The sequence below is a fragment of the Symsagittifera roscoffensis genome, chromosome 2, assembly GCF_963678635.1.
Source record: "Symsagittifera roscoffensis chromosome 2, txSymRosc1.1, whole genome shotgun sequence".
NCBI classification, from domain to species: Eukaryota; Metazoa; Xenacoelomorpha; order Acoela; family Convolutidae; genus Symsagittifera; species Symsagittifera roscoffensis.
This window is the reverse complement of record NC_087063.1, coordinates 81,364,009-81,381,708: the sequence shown is the minus strand read 5'-3', so window position 1 is coordinate 81,381,708 and position 17,700 is coordinate 81,364,009. Positions and strand designations below refer to the sequence as shown.

Genomic DNA, 17,700 nt, shown 5'->3' with positions numbered 1-17,700 from the left:
TCATCTATCTGCAACATTGATAAAATTTACTTGGATCGAATAGAAATCTTCTACCGTCTCATAATTCAATCAGTTTAGAAGTTGAGAGTGGATTATTCTCAATAAAATTATCCTTTTTTTCAACAAAATTTTTCAACAGAGAGATAATTTCTTTTGACTTTGAACTTAATGATTATTTTATGATCAGATTTGCTTAGCATTTGTTCGCTAAATGAGTTTATAAAATGGCTTTAGTCGGTCTTTACTATGCATCTGCAACATTGAATATATCTACATGATTCAAAAAATTCTCACATTTTTCAACCATCTCATAATTCAACCTTTTTCGAAGTTGAGGACAGAGTGTTCACAAAAAGTTTATCCTCCTGTTCAAATTTATTTCTTTCAACCAAGAAATTGAGCATCGTATTTTGAGCTGGGCCGTCTGGTTTTATATGGGCAATAGTTTAAGAGGCGTTGATAGTTACTTTGCAAATCGAAAACGCCCGTCGCTTGTGTAGTAACATTTTTTTGATTAATAGACAACTAATTTGAAAAGTCAATTTTATTAAATTGAATTATGATTTTTTTCTACAAAAAATTTAATAAGCCAATTTCTCGAATCTAGTCCCATTCAACCACATCCAATCAAAATTCAGTCATTAAATTTGAAAAAAAGAGCAGTTATTTCTTTCAAAATCAAGGAAAACCGTTCAGTTTTCCTTGAGCATTCCCCGCTCATCGAGAATAATTTCAAAATTTTTAGGCTTCGAGTGTTTTTCTTCCATAATGACGATTATTTTAATGACCGCTATGAATTATGCTAACATAAGTTTGCGTTGTAAGTCATTAATAATTGAGAATTAAAATTAATTTTTTTAACAGCAAAAAACTGATTGCTTTCGCCCGAATGGATTCATTTCAATCCTTCCAAGACCCCATTAAGAGTTTACTGTTTCTAATTTGCTTCTTTTCATTGGAACAGCTCAGTCGGTATACGGGAAGGATTTTTTTTTGTTTATGACTGGCCAGCTAAACAATTCCCGAGCAAGAGAAAAATTATCTGCCAAAGATACACACGAAATCATCCAAAGCAAGCCGTTCCGTTCTTTTACAATCAATACTAGGAGTAGACCAATAAAAGCCATATAATGCTACCGACTACCTCCGGAATTACATCGATTCACTTTCTAGATTTGCAAAGAATTCTATGAGAGTTGTATCACTAACGAAATCTACTAGGTATTGGAAAAGACTATAAGACCCGAAAAATAAACGAACCAACCTCACTTGAACAGACTCCCAAATTTTTTTAGGGTATGATTCAATGTTTGAGTAAAAACCGTTGCGAGAAAATCAGTAGGTTTGTATTCGTCCTCATGTAGAGCGGGACGCCTACTGTATATTACAACAAATTAATCACCTGACTCAAATGTTCAAGAAAACGTTTAAGCTTTAGTTCCAGAGCAACCTTTAGTTCAGCTTCTTACTCGGGTGCAACCTTATTGAAACAGAGTGCGGAGACCATTGATCCTTCGATTGGGACTATTTAATAAGAAAACCTTCATAATACAGCATGCTATGATGCGGAGACTAATAAAACCATAGCTAGTTTTTGTTGCGACTAATATTCTTCCAATTTTTCATGTCCGTGTGTATTTATTATGATTAATTAGTAGTTTTTCGTTTAAAAAAGACATCAAAATTATCTTGTTTTAAATTTAACTTTGTCCACGATATCGACTGAAATTGATTGAGGGTTTCTTATTTAATTTGGAAATTCAATATATTTTCAATTTTTTTTTCTGCTCGCGATTTTCAGTTCAAAATTAAACGATTGAGAACGTTTCGCTGAATAAATTATACATATTGTGTTCAGTAAAAAATAGTTTTTTGAAAATCGAAATATATATATATATATATTTCGATTTTCAAAAAACTATTTTTCACTCAACACGTTATGTATAATTTTTTGCTTGTAAATGGCCTTGACATGAATTTATCACGGAACACTGAAATAGGTGAAAGAAAAATTGACCCGAATAATATTTGTGTTCACCATGCATCTGGATTGATGATTATGTCTTATTTAATTAAAAAATAACTCTTTCAAGAAAAACTTCTTGAAATCTCGTAATTAAGTTCGTTGTAAGTTTGAGGGCAATTTCATCACTTTTTCATTGCATATTTCATCCCACACGGCTGATCGGTTAGGCGTGCTATTGCAAACCGGTATGCTACATAATCGATAAATCGAGAAATTTCTACAACCTATTTATAATTGTAAATATGTATATAAATATGTATATATATGTATGAAAACATACAAATATAAATAGGTTGTAGAAATTTTTCGGTTTATGGACTATTTAGCATTCATTGCCTACTTTTGCTGGAGATTTATATCTGAAGAAAAACATCATGAAGATTACGAGGAAAAATGATGAAACACTCCGTAAAAAATTGTAGGAATCTAAAAGTTTTTAAAACATTTTTTAAAGACTTTTACCAATTTGTCTATTTGACCATTCCATCAGACTGTCACGACCGTTACTTGCTCCAAACTAAATTGAAAACATCTCAAGTCTTTAGTGCATTCTGCATAATGCAACTGCTTAATTTAATCTTGTAATGAGCTAGAATAGAAATAGTCTTTGAATTTCTTCAATTGGAAAAGCTGAAAAAATATATCGTTAAAATTTCTTGGGTCCATTGTTTTAAGATAATGGCAAAAATGAGATATCGTGTCTACTGAACATAATTCTCCTTCCATTCCAAATAATTCTCAGCTCTCTCAAATTAAATTTTTGATAAATAATTTAATTTTCATGAAAAGTACCTGGAGTAACTGAATTTTTTTAAAGTGCAATGACTCTTATTGGGGGCATTATTTTAATTTATTTTTGTCATTTAGAAACCGGCATTGATTAGGAAGTATTATAAAGGTACTGACTATCATTTCTAAATAATTGTAATGAAAAAGTTCCTCTTACAGATTCAATTGCAATTCTTTTTGATCTGGCTTAGCTAAAAAAATGTTTTAGTAAACAGCGAACAAACAATGGATTATCTGGCAACTTGAAAAACATAGTTCGATTGATTTTTTTTCTTCAAAAAATGGTATTTGGTAGTACTATTTAGCCAAAACAATTGAGAGTCCTTCATAGAGTTTTTTATAGTTTTTTGAAGAAATTGCTTTATCAGTGAACGAATGCCTATCAAGTTTGTTCGGAAACTCTTCAGAACTATATTCATGAAAAGCAGGAATTCCTTCTTTACACACTGATGTTGAGCTAATTTTGTGGATTTTTGTGCTTTACGAGGAAACAAATTATTGGCAATGATATATTTTGCTAGGGTAAAATAAACTGCACAGTTTGAAACTTTGGAATGTAGTAGATTGTTTGCACAAGGTTTAAAAGCTACTGGTTGCTAGTGTGAATCATCCTTCGGTTTTGTTTTCTCTCCAGCCATTTCTTTCTTGAAAGTTTCAAACAATTCTTACTAAAGCGTTTGAAGCCTTAAAATAAGATGGAATTCACGCGCATGCAAATAGAGAATCACGCGTATTACGAGCGTATCAAGCGTATCACGCGTATCAACGTATAATGAGTCACGTATTAAATGTATTTCGTCTCGAGAAGTACTGGGAAATAATTCGTCAATGTGGGATGAAAAAATGATTTCTCGTAGTGGGATTTGATCAAAAATCTTCAAAGGAGAATTTGGAAATGCCTGGTATTGGAAATGACTATTTTGATTCAAATTCAAATAACATCGTCAAAGTTTGCTTTGCAAGAACGACTGCTTTTTCGACCTACTTTATCGAGAAATGGATAAATTTTTACCGCCAGATTTTAAAAAATGATTATATGTCAAGATCTTTTACCAAAAAGTTTATTATTTTGCGTACACGGACAACTTCTGAACCTTTTAGAGCGACAATTTTAAGAAATTCTATTTCATGTTTTTTTTTGGTAGCTGACACTATAATTTTTTAGATCAACGAGATTTAAATCCTCATAGTGGTTAACAAAAAATCACTCCAATCCACTTTGTCTTGCAAATCCTCAAAAAATTGAGAAAAAAAAGTGTTTTGATCCAGCATTTCTTATGAAGTATAGATCTTATATAGTTGTTCAATATTGAAGGAGTAGTAGCGTAACTCTGGTAATTCTTTCAGATTTAGAAATATTTTTTCACCTATAATACCTGTTAACTCTTTTTTGATACTGTGGAGAGGATTTCCAAACAATTTTTAATCTAAAAACTTGTAAAGGACAGACAATTTTTGTGCTGTCCACTAGATACTGGGTGTCCATTTTTCAAATGAACGGAAAACATTGCAATCATTTTTGAAGATAATGCGGTCCTTTCTGCTCATTAGAATCCTTGTCCGAGTTTGCTCTGAAACAAAACCAAAAGCCTGACTCATGTCATGAGTTTGAACAAAAATTACAATTGATTCTCATGTAAGAAGCTGGACTCTTATGAGTTATCTTATCTACTGATGCATAGACTCCATTATACTCAAACACTTATTAGTCTAGAAATTCTCGAATATTGTTGTTCATTGCTACAACCTTTTCAACCATACTTGAAAACAACACCTGTTCAATCTTATTTTCTTTTCATGTTTTCCTCTTTCACATATGAATATGATTTTCCCTTCTATCACATTTTGGTACAAAGAGGGATAAAAGCAAATAGCAGGCAATTTCCCATTCTTTTGAAAGATTTTGTTGTTTAGAAAGGTTGTAACAGAACTAAGACTATTATTCCAATAACAGATTAAAAACGCACTGGAATTCAACTCGATAGTAAATGGTTCCATATTTTCCGAATTTTTACTTTTGTTATTGAAAAATTGATTTAAACTCAATGTTTCATCAGCTCGTTTCCATGAATAAACCTCTTTTTTGAGATATGTAAGTGGGAGGCGTTTTCGTAGTTCATGCTGAACTTTCAAAAAGTTTAATTGTAAATTGTGTTTTTTATCGCTTTCAGAAAAAAATCCACCTCGAGTTTTTCAAACAATTTTTTCCCATCAAAAATTGGTTTTGTTTTCTTTTTCAGAGATCTGTTAAACAAAATTAAGAAACAGATTTTTTTTACAATTCCATGTTATATTTTCTTAGATTAATTACCTCGACATTTCATTGAAGAAACAATTGAGGTAATTTGTGAAAAAAAAAATTTCAACCAGTATCAAGCGTTTTAATGATTGAAGAGCTCTTTCTGCAATTGCAGCTTTGATTTTACTCTTGGTTTAGTAAACCTCAGTGTTCTTTTCTATGCAAAATTTTTTGAAGTCTCCTCTCAATTTTCTGTTTTTTTGTCAACCACAGATCTTACAGGATTATTTTGACAACAAATCAATTGATTTGACTGGTTAATTTGTCTACAGAGACTTCAAAAGAACTTTGGAAGATTCCAAAAGGAAATCAGTAGGTAGTTATTGCTAATCATTTTCAATCTTGAATTTACAGCACTGTAAATAAAATCAAAATCAGTGGTACAATATCCTATTTTCTTGCTTTTGTTTTAGTATTTATTTTAGAAATAAGTGATTGGCAAATTGAGTAATGAATAGAAACAAACTGATCCAAGCTATGCCAATCGCTTAATCACAAATGGCTTGACAAGAGATTTTTTTGCTAAGCTTTAAAGTGAGCCTAGAATTTTATTGTTGAGCCTTAAAGTTGCGTTAGTTCCGATATTTTTTTAAAATAATTTACTACGTCTACTTTTCGGAGATCCTGTAGGTCGCCACGTAGCAACTTTCCAGAAAGTCGCTGAGGAATTGCATAATTTTTTTTTGTGGAATAGAATATGAAATGTTTTCGAAATTTTGCCAAAATAATTGGAACATTGCTAGTATAGAGATAAAAGGTTTGCTCATCGTCCAACTCTTATGTTGCTGTTCCAGTTGCAACAGTTTTTGAAGGAATTGAGCAACTGTTTATGCAATATCTTAGCAGACCAACTGTTTTAAAGTCAAATCAGTGAGTAATTGACCATAAGGAACAGATGTGGCGTCTTGATACCGTTCTTTCGAATGAATTTGCAATGCATTTTGCTGATTCAAAGCATTGATATGTGAAACAACTCTCAAAAACTTGAAAAAAATTTAAGATTATTTTGTAATTCCACATCTCTTCCAATTTGTTTGATTTTTATTTTGATTTTTTCTCACAAATTTTGCACGATTGTTTTTGTTCAATTACAAGTTCCATGTGTTGCAATTCAAATTGATTTAATTATGAAATTTAGTCTCATGAATCATCAAATTTTAACAGAAATTTTGTTCCATTTTATCTTTAATTTTGTTTGTAAAAAGCTTATTGAAGTTGATGAAAAAATTGCTAATTTAGTTTTTAGCAAATCAAAAATGTTTTTTGATTTTCCAGTTTCACTTGGAACAGCTAGGGAAAAACAAACTTGTTCTTTGGTAAAAAAAAATTTTCCATATCTTTGGAGAAGCTAAAATAAAACCGATTGATGTTGATAGGATTGTGGTTTCTGCACATTTAGTAGATACCCTTATTCGAACGATTGCACATGCTAGTAGTAAAACATTACTAAAAAACAGCTACAGAAAAACTAAAAGAGGTCTTTTTAAATGACGTCAAATAAGCTTCCGTGATTTTTTTTCAAGATTCTTTTCATGAAAAACAAAATTTGTTCAGATTACAGGCTTGTCACATTGATCGTCCATCCTAATTTCAGAAGAAACAAAAGACAATGATTGACACTCAATTCTTACAATAAGATTAATACTGTTTTTAATTTGATAAGAAAAATCGAGTCGATGTTCCGTATGCAAACGCTTTTTTTTCTGCACAGTGAAGAGCTTGCATGATGAAAGTGGTGGTTGCCACACCGTCCAAATACTCTCCATGTTTGAAAGTTTGGGCATACCTAATCTTCCAAACGTGTAACTTTCGTTTCCACAAGTTCTGACAGAGCTCTTTATATACTTTTCATAACTTTTGGCAAAAACTCGGTATCTAGAGCTTTTAGATTTTTCATATTTTTTTAGCTCAGTTTTTTTAACCATTGCTATGATAGTTTTTGATGATTCATGTGTCCAATTGATTCAACGGAGATGCTTTGTTGACCAAGCAGATTGAGAAAACGTTTGAAGTTTTTAGAAAAAAGAAAGAATTATGCCAGAATTCAACCATCTTTAAAGACTTCCTATTCTTTCATTATTATGCTTTCAATTCACTCAATAACCAAAACAGTCAAAGTCTTGATGTTACGTAGTTTTTTTGAGGTGTTTGGGTATAACGTCCGGTCAAATTTTTGTCGATCCAAAAACCTGCCGGTACAAGGTATTTATTCTTTTGTTAATTTGATTTTTAAACTTGCTTCATCAACCCATAATTTCTGAGAACTCCACTCAATTTCTAAACGTTCTTTTCTACAGCGCAAACGTCAATAATGATACTATTTTTTCCAATCTAAAGTAAGTGGAGTTTTCACGCGATGAGCCCAATTGCGAGAAACAGCTTTCAGTGTGTTCCATTTTTATTGAATTTTTCAATCAAATCAATTATAATCGAAGTGGTTCAACATCTTTGTATGAACGACCTCTAGATTGCTCATTTGAAATACGTTGTTCAACCAATGGGCGACACTCTCTTTCCTTTAAGAGGAGATTGGATCTGTGGGAAGCATCATCAACATCAATGAAAAGGAAAGATTTTCAGAAAGCATGACTCCTGTGAACAATCGCACCATCAATTACAGAGTCTAGTGTAGCTCTGTTTTTCATCGGCTACCTACAGGTTGCTCAAAAATTCTTTGATTGAAAAGTTTTTAGGCAATTACTGTATGATGTTATTTTTTTTTCTTAATCTATTTTCTAAACTAAACTTTCATTAAAATATTAGTCAAAAAAGCACAAAATTGTAAAACAGAACCTTACAAAATCTCAGTGTGTTAGAAAATAAAACAGTTTTACCAATTTTTCAAAAAATTTTTCTTTACAATTTTTGCTTTTTGTTGAAAAAATGTTCGGTCAAATTTTTGTCGGATCCAAAAACCCACCGATACAAGATAACTATTTTTTTGTTTATTTGATTTTTGTAAAATTTTTCTAATCTTGTTCAAAGAACTGGAAAAAAAAAATCACGTTTTGTTTGAAGAGTGTTACCTATTTTTCGACACCTTGGTTACTTTCTCAGTTTCTCTGATATTTTTGTATACATTTGAGAGAAATTTAGATTATCCACTTATTTTATTTATAATACAGAATTTAGTTTGATCATTATTTACCAACCCATAACGAACAATCCAAATAAATATCAAACATTTTTTCATTGTTTTAGGATACTGAAATTTATATGATTATCATCGAAACATTGTAAAATAAAAATTTGTGAAAACTATGTTTCTTAAAAGTGTTTCATAGTAATACATCTGTACTAGTGCTGAATGGCTCTGGCTGAAGCAAATTCTACAACTTCTGGGAAGTCTCTCGTTTTTTACCCCAAATTTGGAAAATGAATTTTGTTTTTGCTTTTAAGACTTCTTAAAAGGAGTGTGGAAGTTTTTTAAAGCGTTTTAGTTACTGGGAAAAGCTCCACAAACTTTCTTCATAACCGTTCAAAATCTTTCTTTTTGCTTCTACAACTAATTTTTTCATTGATTTTTTGAACAACTCTCATGTTTGAAAATGTTTTCTGCTTTCTGCTAATTTAATTGTCTTAAAAATAACCCATATTGCGTAAAAAGTCACATTGATATAAAAAATTTATGGTAAAAATTGTATCAGATGAACGAAAGTTCACAATTCAAAGATTGTTTAAACTTTGAATTTTAAACTACCAATTTTTTTTGCAAAACATGACACTGCATCTTTTTGAAAATGTTTTTGCATTATCTTGTATTGCAAAAACTTCTGTGATTCAGTTAAAATTGAAGATTTTTTGAGTAAAGCACATTTTTTCGTGAAAAATAGTCAAAAACTTTCAAGCAAAACACTCTTACAACTCTTCTTTATCCTTGATTTTGTCATAAATTGTTCCAGAAAAAAGTTTGAGCTAGAGAATTCAAAGCTCTCAAAATCGAACGTATAAGCAGGTGCCACTTAAGTTTAATTTTACGGAATGATTGCTAAATAAAAAAGAACAAAAATTATAAATGCTATCTAAAAACTTTTTAACTTAGTTTCTTTTTTTTAAAAAAGTAGTAAAATAACGTGTTGAAATCACTTCTTTAATTCTGCTCCATCTAAAAAGTAAAAGAAAGTTAAAAAATTTTACTGACAATTTCCAAATTGCGTTTAGATCGTAAACTGTCTCAATTGAATGATTTTTTAATACTTGAACAGTTTTTCTTTGTGGGTTATAAATTTAGGTAAAAAAATGAAAGAATTGAGTGATTTTTTATTTCCTGAGCAGCCTACAATTTTTTCTCTAATACTGTTTAGTTTTATCTATTTTTCTAAATAAAAAGTAAAATTAAAGATAACCAAAAAAAAACTAATTTCAAAATTATCTCTATCTAAATTGGTTTATGTAAAATCTCATATCAAAAACCAAAACTGAGAGTTTAATTCTTCTAAAAGTTTGAAAATATTTCTAGCAGAACTTTTATGTGTTCTTTGAACTCTCCTAATTTGTTTCGACAACAGAACAATCAGCAATCAGAAACATAAGTTCTACAATTTATGTACATGTTTGCTTGAAAGCAGATTATTGACATCGGTTTCATCCAAAAAATTTTAGAGGCACAGTTTTGCATGAATTTATACACCAACGAGATAGTCTTATTTTTGATTCTAAGACAAGTTTTTGTCAAAAAATTGTCGCGTTAAACTCTCTAAGATCTCTATAGTTTTGCTCAATTCATTTTATGAAATTAACAAAGTTTTCTAAAATACACAACTTTTTGCCTTCTTTGAGAGTTGAATATGTTTGTCTTAAGCTATAGTTTATGATCAAAATAAAGGCAAAAATTATGAACGCTCATTTCCCCAAATAAGCAAAACAGTTTTCAACCTGTTTTTTTTGTACATTTCTATCAGAAACAAAGGTAGCAGAACAAGCATAATTGAAAAATCAAAATAAAAAACTGCTATTGGGATGAAAATTTTTGTTTAGTGTTTATAGAATTTTTTTTTATTTTACACAAAACAACTGGACTGTTCAATTTTCCGGTTAGAAAGCTTTCTGTGAGAAGCCAAATTTTCCGAATTCTTGGTTAACCTGCTGTCAATAATTTCATATGTGTTTTCTATTGGAGCAATTCTGTCTTGTTTGGAAGTTACGAGCGTACTTTCGACGACCTTGTCAACTTTGACAAAATCATCGAAAGAACAATTAATAGGTCTGCAATGCTTTGTCTTGAAATGAAATTTCGTTTTCTAAAAGCCATATGTAAAAAAAATTACCAATTTGACACTTCAATCTTCTACAGTGAATAAAAATCATTTTGATCTGTGTAACATTTGACTCACCAAAATTTTTCCCGTCATTGTTTCTACTTAAATACAGCATCTCAAAAAAGAAGAATTAAAAATAAGACTTAAGATTATTCAAGGAAAAGACTTATAAAACTGAAAATTTTGTAGCCGGAGATTTAGATCTAATGAAATTAGTTATATTCTAAATTGAAAGAAAACAGTTATACAAATGTTTGACGTTATTTTTTAAATTTGAAAATCAGAATGAAGTTGCATTTGCTGTTGCTTAAAAAAAAACAAGCCCTAAAATTGAGTGTGTCTTTGTGACAAACTGTTTTCGAGAGTAACAAATAAAAGATAAGCAATAAAGATTACTGGATTTCTTCTCAAGGCTCATCAACAACTGGGAAATGTCAATCAAAAAGTCTTTTAGGTTTCTGGAGTACCTTGCAAGAAAAATTTTTTTATTTTTTTTTTGCATTGATGGAATCGACGTTGACTCTTACATTTTTCATAATTTTTCAGACGTCTGTATTGTGCGAAAGAATTTTGTCCGCTTGAGAAAAGGTTCAAATCGGGATTCAATAATTCAATTTTCTAACGCAACTATTGAGTATCAAAGGTTTCAAATAGGATCCAAATTTTATCAAAATCAAAAACTATTTTTGTTCATTATAGAAAACTTCACGGTTATCAAACATCAAATGAAAATTTGAAGAATTCTGTATATATTCTGTGAGCAAAAACTAAATTTGTCAACAAAATTCCCCTTTCTTTAAGTTTTCACTGCAATTTGCGGAGCTGAAACTCTTGAATGACACAAATTTCTGAAAAACGTTTCAATTTCGAGCTTTCGTCCTCAGTGTTGGTGAAAGTTTTTAAAAACTTTTTTCTATATAAACAAAATTCTTACCTGTTTTTTTGATTTTACAAAGTTAATGAAAAAACGCTTCCATCTAATCAAGAGGATTGAAATTGTTGAAATCGAGTAGCAATCAGCAATTAGAAAAAATATTATTCTGAATGCTGAAAACCATGAGGTTAGTCTCATACTGAAATCCATTTCTGACAAAGAGTCAACAACTGATCAGGATCTTGCCATTTAAAATAAAGTATATGACAAAGAGACGACTTTGTATCGACACCAAGAAATACAATGCGAACAAGTCAACCTCCATTCATCTTTAACCCGTTTTCATGAAATCAATGAATTGTTCATTTTTTGCGAGAATTTAAAATTGTTGAGAAAGGCAAAAATATCAAAAAAAAATTGCTGTTTTGGTGAGTTTTATTGTTCAAATTAATTTTCGTTCGATAGTATTACAGTTTTCTGAGCTTTTCATCAAGAAGCAAAACCTTGGAAGAATGAGAAAAACTGTGATGATTATGCGATCAAACCAAGAATCTTGATTTAGTATTTAGATGCTTGCCTCAACTGAATTTTCAATTTGAAAAAATATTTTAAACTAATCAATATTTGCAATTTCAAATACAAACAAAAATGTGGTTTTAGTTATCACAAATGTGAGCAGTTTTCTTAAATGAAGCAAACATTACCTTCCTGATAAATAATTAATTTTTTTTTGCTTTTATGAAATCATATTTTAAAGCTTTTTCCTTGATTTGAATAGTTGTTTGTTTGTTTGGAATCCGCAGAAATGAATCAAACACTAAGTCAACTTTTAAAAGACAAGTCTTCTTCTAAAACGCTGGTTTTTTTCTACGTTAAATTTGAAAAATATGTTTAAAGAAAAAAAGCTTCTGCCAGAAAAAATGCTTGATGGAGGGTTGATGACGTTTTTTGCAGATAGTTACTTTCTTGTTGTGTAGGATTTCCAGTTGTTCAAAAAAAGATAAAAAATTGGAGAGCAGATGTCAGAAAAGAAAAAAACTAACATGTTTAGAAACAATGTCTTTAATCACGACAGTTGATTGAGAGTAAGTAGACGATCAATAAACAATAAACCATTAGAAAGGCCTACATTTTAAAACAAGAAGACCGAAAACTTGAGTTTGTTTTGGTTTCTAATGAAAATATTTGATTTGTTCGAAATTATTTAAAAATTTAAAAAAATTGTAATCTTGGCACAGAAATAAGACAAATTCGAAAAAATTATGAATAGAAATTCGAAGGGGTAAAACAAAGCTTTTGTGTTTAAAATCTCAATTATACATGTTCTTTTGGCGATAATTAATTAGGTTGGTTTTGCTCTTTTCAAAGAAACTTAGGAAATTCAAAATGATTGATTGGTTTTGAAATTCTATGCTTAGAATGTTTTTTTCTCATGAAAAAAAGTAAAACAAATATACCTATGTGAAATTTTCAATCTGATAGGTTCATCAGAAATATTGAAAATGTTTTTCGAAGAATGCTCAAATCTTTCGAGTTGAAGTCAGAGTGGATGGAAGTTCCATTAGTTGTCAAGTTTAGATGTCAAGCAAGCCTTGACGAAAGAGGATTATTTCTTTTCTGATATAATTTCACATCAAAAACAATCGGTCAGGGTGATTGTATTACTACTTCCGTCAAAATGTTTCAAATTTTGGGATATTTCATGTGAAGTGTAAGTCTTCTACTAGCAAAATGAGGTTTTTACTCTGCTAATTGTTTATCTTATTTTGTTTTAATTTTGCTTCAGTTTTGCTTTGTGACGCCTTCATTTGATAGAAACCACAGTGTTGCATGTATTGAATGTGAAAAAGATTACACAGATCCAAATGCATCCAAATATTTTAGGCACTGTAAATCAAACGTTTTTTGTGCATATTGCAGCGACACGCTAAAAACTCATATCAAGAAGAAGCCAACTCAAATCTATTAATTTTGTTGTCAAAATTATCTTCACAAAAAAAAAATCCTTGAGGAACTTCCAAAACAAAACTGACATGTTCCACGAAAAGATAAAATGAGAAAATTTTAACGTGTTATTAAAAACTTTTTCGAAAAATTAGCCTAATTAATGATTTTCACAAAAAAAGTTGTACCCTGAAAAGAGAATCCAGAATTCTATAGCATTCTGATGGAAACAGAAATACTATATGAAAAAAATTGAACAAAATGATTTTTTAAAACGGTCTTTCAAAAGGTGTAATTGATGTAAACAATTTTGCAAGCAACAGTCTCTTTCAAAGTGTCGTAAAATTTTCCATGAAAAACGATTCAATAAATTTTAATCAACAATGACTGCAAGGGTAAGAGATTTATGGTTGCCATTTTTTCTTAATTTTTCTTTCTATAGAAAAACATACGTAAACATAACGCGAGGATAAGCTTGCAATAATTAGTTTAAAAATTTTGCGCGCAAATATCGACCAAATGAAAGGTTTCGCATTATTTTCAAATTCTTCTTTTTTACTAATTGAGTATTTTAGGTTAATAGAATTGATCGTTTTCCAAGTAGAATATTTTGCATTGTACCTCAAAACAATTTATTCTGCCCCCTGACATTTTAGTCATTTTTTTAAAATCTGACATAAAAAAGATTAAATTATTTAGTGTTTTTATTGGTTTTGAAAAAAAAGAAAAAAACCTAAGTTGAAATGTGTGGGAAAAATACGTTATTTAAAAAGAAATTCGGTGAAATTGAGCAATTAGATTTTCAGTTGCTTATATTTCAGTCATGAACTATAACCAAGCGTAGAACCAAACGTAAAATGTTACATCCCGAAAATTAGCAATTATAAGAAACTGATGAAATTTTTTTCTGATGTGTTTTATAACGATATATTACTAGAGATTAGAAATTTAAAGAGATTGATTTTGAGAGAAAACTTCCTCCATATCAAAAAAGATTGATTAAGTAACATATATTTTGCACTAACTTGGCTTTTTTGTTTTGAATTTTTTCGGAAGATATCAGTTGAAATAAAAAGTCAAAATTCTGCTTTCAAGGCATACTTTTTTCAAGTCCTCTAATAAAGTTTCGAATGATTCTGCTCTAAAACAACTTAGTGAATTTTAAGAAAACAATTTAGAGCTTTGCAGGAAATGTCTTCAAATTTTAGGCAGAAACAAACGCATAAGATTTCGATTCTTATCATTGAAATGATGTTTGAAATGAACTGATTCAAAGAACTATCGTGAAGTTGATAGTTTTTCTTTTTCATCTTTATTTCTTTCATTTGGAATCTTAGGTGGCAATATTTGACACGAATATTTTTAAGTTTAAGTTGTTTGGGATCTAAAAAAAACAGTTCAATTGATACACTTTCAATTATAATATTTATCTGATTAAAAGTTGAAAATGGAAAAAAAAAATTTTTTTGGGAGATTTTAGATAAAACAATATTTAATAACTGGCTTTCAACACTAGGTTTTACTTATTTCTTATTAGAGAAACCTACGAAAAAATTTTGGTGGATAAAATTCAGGGCTCTTTTCCAGTTCCCCCCCCTTTCAGAATACCGAGTTTTATGTTCGTTTTACCTGTTATTACGGCTAAATGCGTGAAGTTGCGCTGTAAAGTATGAAGAACAAATCTGTTCAAAATTGTCGATTTGTTCACCACGCCAAGTTTCATTAAATTATAACAACGTTAAATAGGTTTTTCGAAATTGAATTTGAAGGGGGGGACTGGAAAAGAGCCAAATTCAGATAACAATCAGTTGTTTGGCTGATGTTTAGTTCATCAAATTTTGCAGGAAATTACACCTATAGATTTTCAATTTTTTCTCAGCCGCACTTGCTTACGTTTTGGATTTATATTGATCTAATTATCTGCAATTCTACACTACTTATACTTTTTTCATGGCCAAAAACAAGGCTAAAAATTTTTACGACTTTTTTGCTTCAAAAGTTTATAAAAACTCCTAAACTAGAGGTTTGTTATCTACAATATATACACGTGCACAGATTACAAAGAGTTATTCAGATATTTGCAGTGCAGGTTTTGTTTTTGCTGCAATTGGTGTGCTCAACTGACCCAACTTTTACCGTTGCATACATGGTAGGTTCCGAGATAATTTAAATGCAGAACGCAGGAATAATTTCAAACAATTGTGTTAAGCTATAAGAAATTATGTTGCTGAAGCAAAAGAGAGATTGTGAAAAGTTATGATGAGGTTTTAAATGATTTTCACCCATATTTAAACGTATTTTATTTAATTTCATTTCACCCTTTTTGTTTAAGAATTTTACCTCAATGACTTCAGTTTTGTTATGTTTAAACTGAAAGAATTTTTTCTTTTTTTGAGCCAAAATATTTAAAAAATAATATACACAAATAAGCAGATATTTAAAAAAAACAATGTGAGGAGCTACCATTTTGTGAGTTAACTGAGTTTAAAATAGTTGTATTTTGAGAAAAGTCTCTCTGATGTTTCCTCCAATATGCCCCCTTCTTAAACATTAAGTTGATAATTGTGAGTAAATAACTTGGATAAAAAGTAAACATATGGTAAATGGGCAAAAAAGAAAAATGAATGTTTTGAATTGTCTAAAAAAGACATTTGGCTGTAGTCGTGGCATATTTGTTTGAGTTTTGATTAATGCTCAAAAATACTCCGAGGATGAGTCAAATCAAGATTTTTGCTTAAATTATTCTGTGGAGTTTGGCTATGAAAGATAACTTGATTCGATGTACAAAAAAAGTAACTGGAAAATTTGGAACTGATTATAAGTCTAAGATGAGCAAAGTTTACTACATTTTCTCAAAAAAATTTAGGTTAATTTTACAATTTTTGCCAAGTTTCAATTCATGTTCGGAAGTTTCAGAGGCGTTTCAGCGGCATTTAATTTAAAATTCAACATAGTTTCAGCTGTTTTTGCATTGCTTTTGATAAGTAAAACACTAAAAAATATGCATTTCAGCTTATCGTTTTGAAGAGTAACTGCTTTTTTAGAAGGCAAAAACCATGTTTTATTGTCTTGCCATGATACCAATTACCAATTAAACAAAACTGCTCGTATCAGGGCAAAGCCCTGAATGTTCCGACTGCCTTTTAAGGTTTTATGGAGCAGTAATAACATTAAAAAATTAAATGTAATAAAATAAAAAAAAACAATTTTTTTTTTAATTTGAAATTTTTTTATGAAAATCATCCCCCCGCACTCCATTTAAAGTACAAAAAGATAGATTTAGCTCCTTGTAACCAATCAATTATGGCAAATAAGCTTCTTGTAACCAATTTGGAACGATTTTAAGACGGATTAACTCTCCGCTTACGCGTTAATAGCGCGAAATATATCGCGCGTTAATTGTCCCAAATTGGCCAAAATGGCAATCTTTAAACCCCCATAACTTTACGAAAAATCATCACAAGTGAAATATCTTTTCAAATTTGAGCTCAGGACAACAATACCTTTCGAATGATATAAAAAACTCCATCAAAAATGGCTAGTTAAAAAGTCGAAATTTGTCTGAAGAAAAAAAAACCCACCCCGAGCACAAATACTCCGTTACTTTCGTATCGAAAGTCGGAACAAAAACATTTTTGGTTTCCTTGTACCTAATTCTTTGCAGAATCTATGCTTTTTCTTAATTTATAAATGAACAGAAATCCCTATCTTATGTATTCTATCCCGATCTTTTTACATAAGAATTTAGTACGCTGAAAAATTTAACCATCTTACCATCTGAAACACGCCATCTGAAACTTTGAAACATACAGCCTATACTAATACAATGGGTCGGTCTTTATACCTAGGGCGAAGATCGGATACTATCTAGCCTATCGCAATACATAGCAGTCTTTATCCCATTGGGCTGAGTTCATCCAACATATAATACTGTTATGAGAGATAGATGCTTACAAAACAAACTAGGTCTTCAACAAAAGCTGAAATTTCTGTATATAATTAAAGACTTCTCCTTTTTCACAGACTCTTAATCTAAACGAACCTATTTATACGCAAAGTTTTACATTTATCAATTAAGAAGTCGAAATTTGTGAAAACTGAAGCACTGCAGATTCCATATATCTCAACAGATTGTTGAGTGGCATCGTGGCATCCCGGTAGTGATAGTGAAAAAATATATTTTAAAAATGTAAAACTGTGAAACGAGTTAAAATTTGTATTTGTATACAGTTCTGGGAAAAGAAGTTGCAGCTTAAAGCTTTCAATTGAAGTTTGGTATTTTTTTTTCAAAAACGTTGTTCCCGTTTTTTTGTACAATTTGGATACTCACTACTAAAATTGTAACAGATGATGAAAATTTGAGAGTTACAGCTAGGTTTTTAAATGAGTTATACTACTATACTACTTTTAGTTTGGATTATAAAAAAAGTTAAGCAGTGAAGCAAAATTTTCATGCTGAAACTAAAATCTATTTAGAAAATTTTGTGTGTCGTGGTTAGTTTTATAGTGG

The 17,700-nt window shown here is 30.1% G+C and overlaps 1 protein-coding gene across 1 annotated transcript in view; it reads right to left on the bottom strand.

Annotated features, from left to right (window-relative positions):
* The window catches only part of LOC134840472 (uncharacterized), an 87,015-nt gene extending 86,426 nt beyond the window's left edge, over positions 1-589 (bottom strand). The window contains exon 1 of the mRNA XM_063856290.1: positions 580-589. The gene's annotated coding sequence lies outside the window, so the exon portion shown is untranslated. The remainder of the gene's footprint in view (positions 1-579) is intronic.
* Between the last annotated feature and the right edge of the window lie 17,111 nt (positions 590-17,700).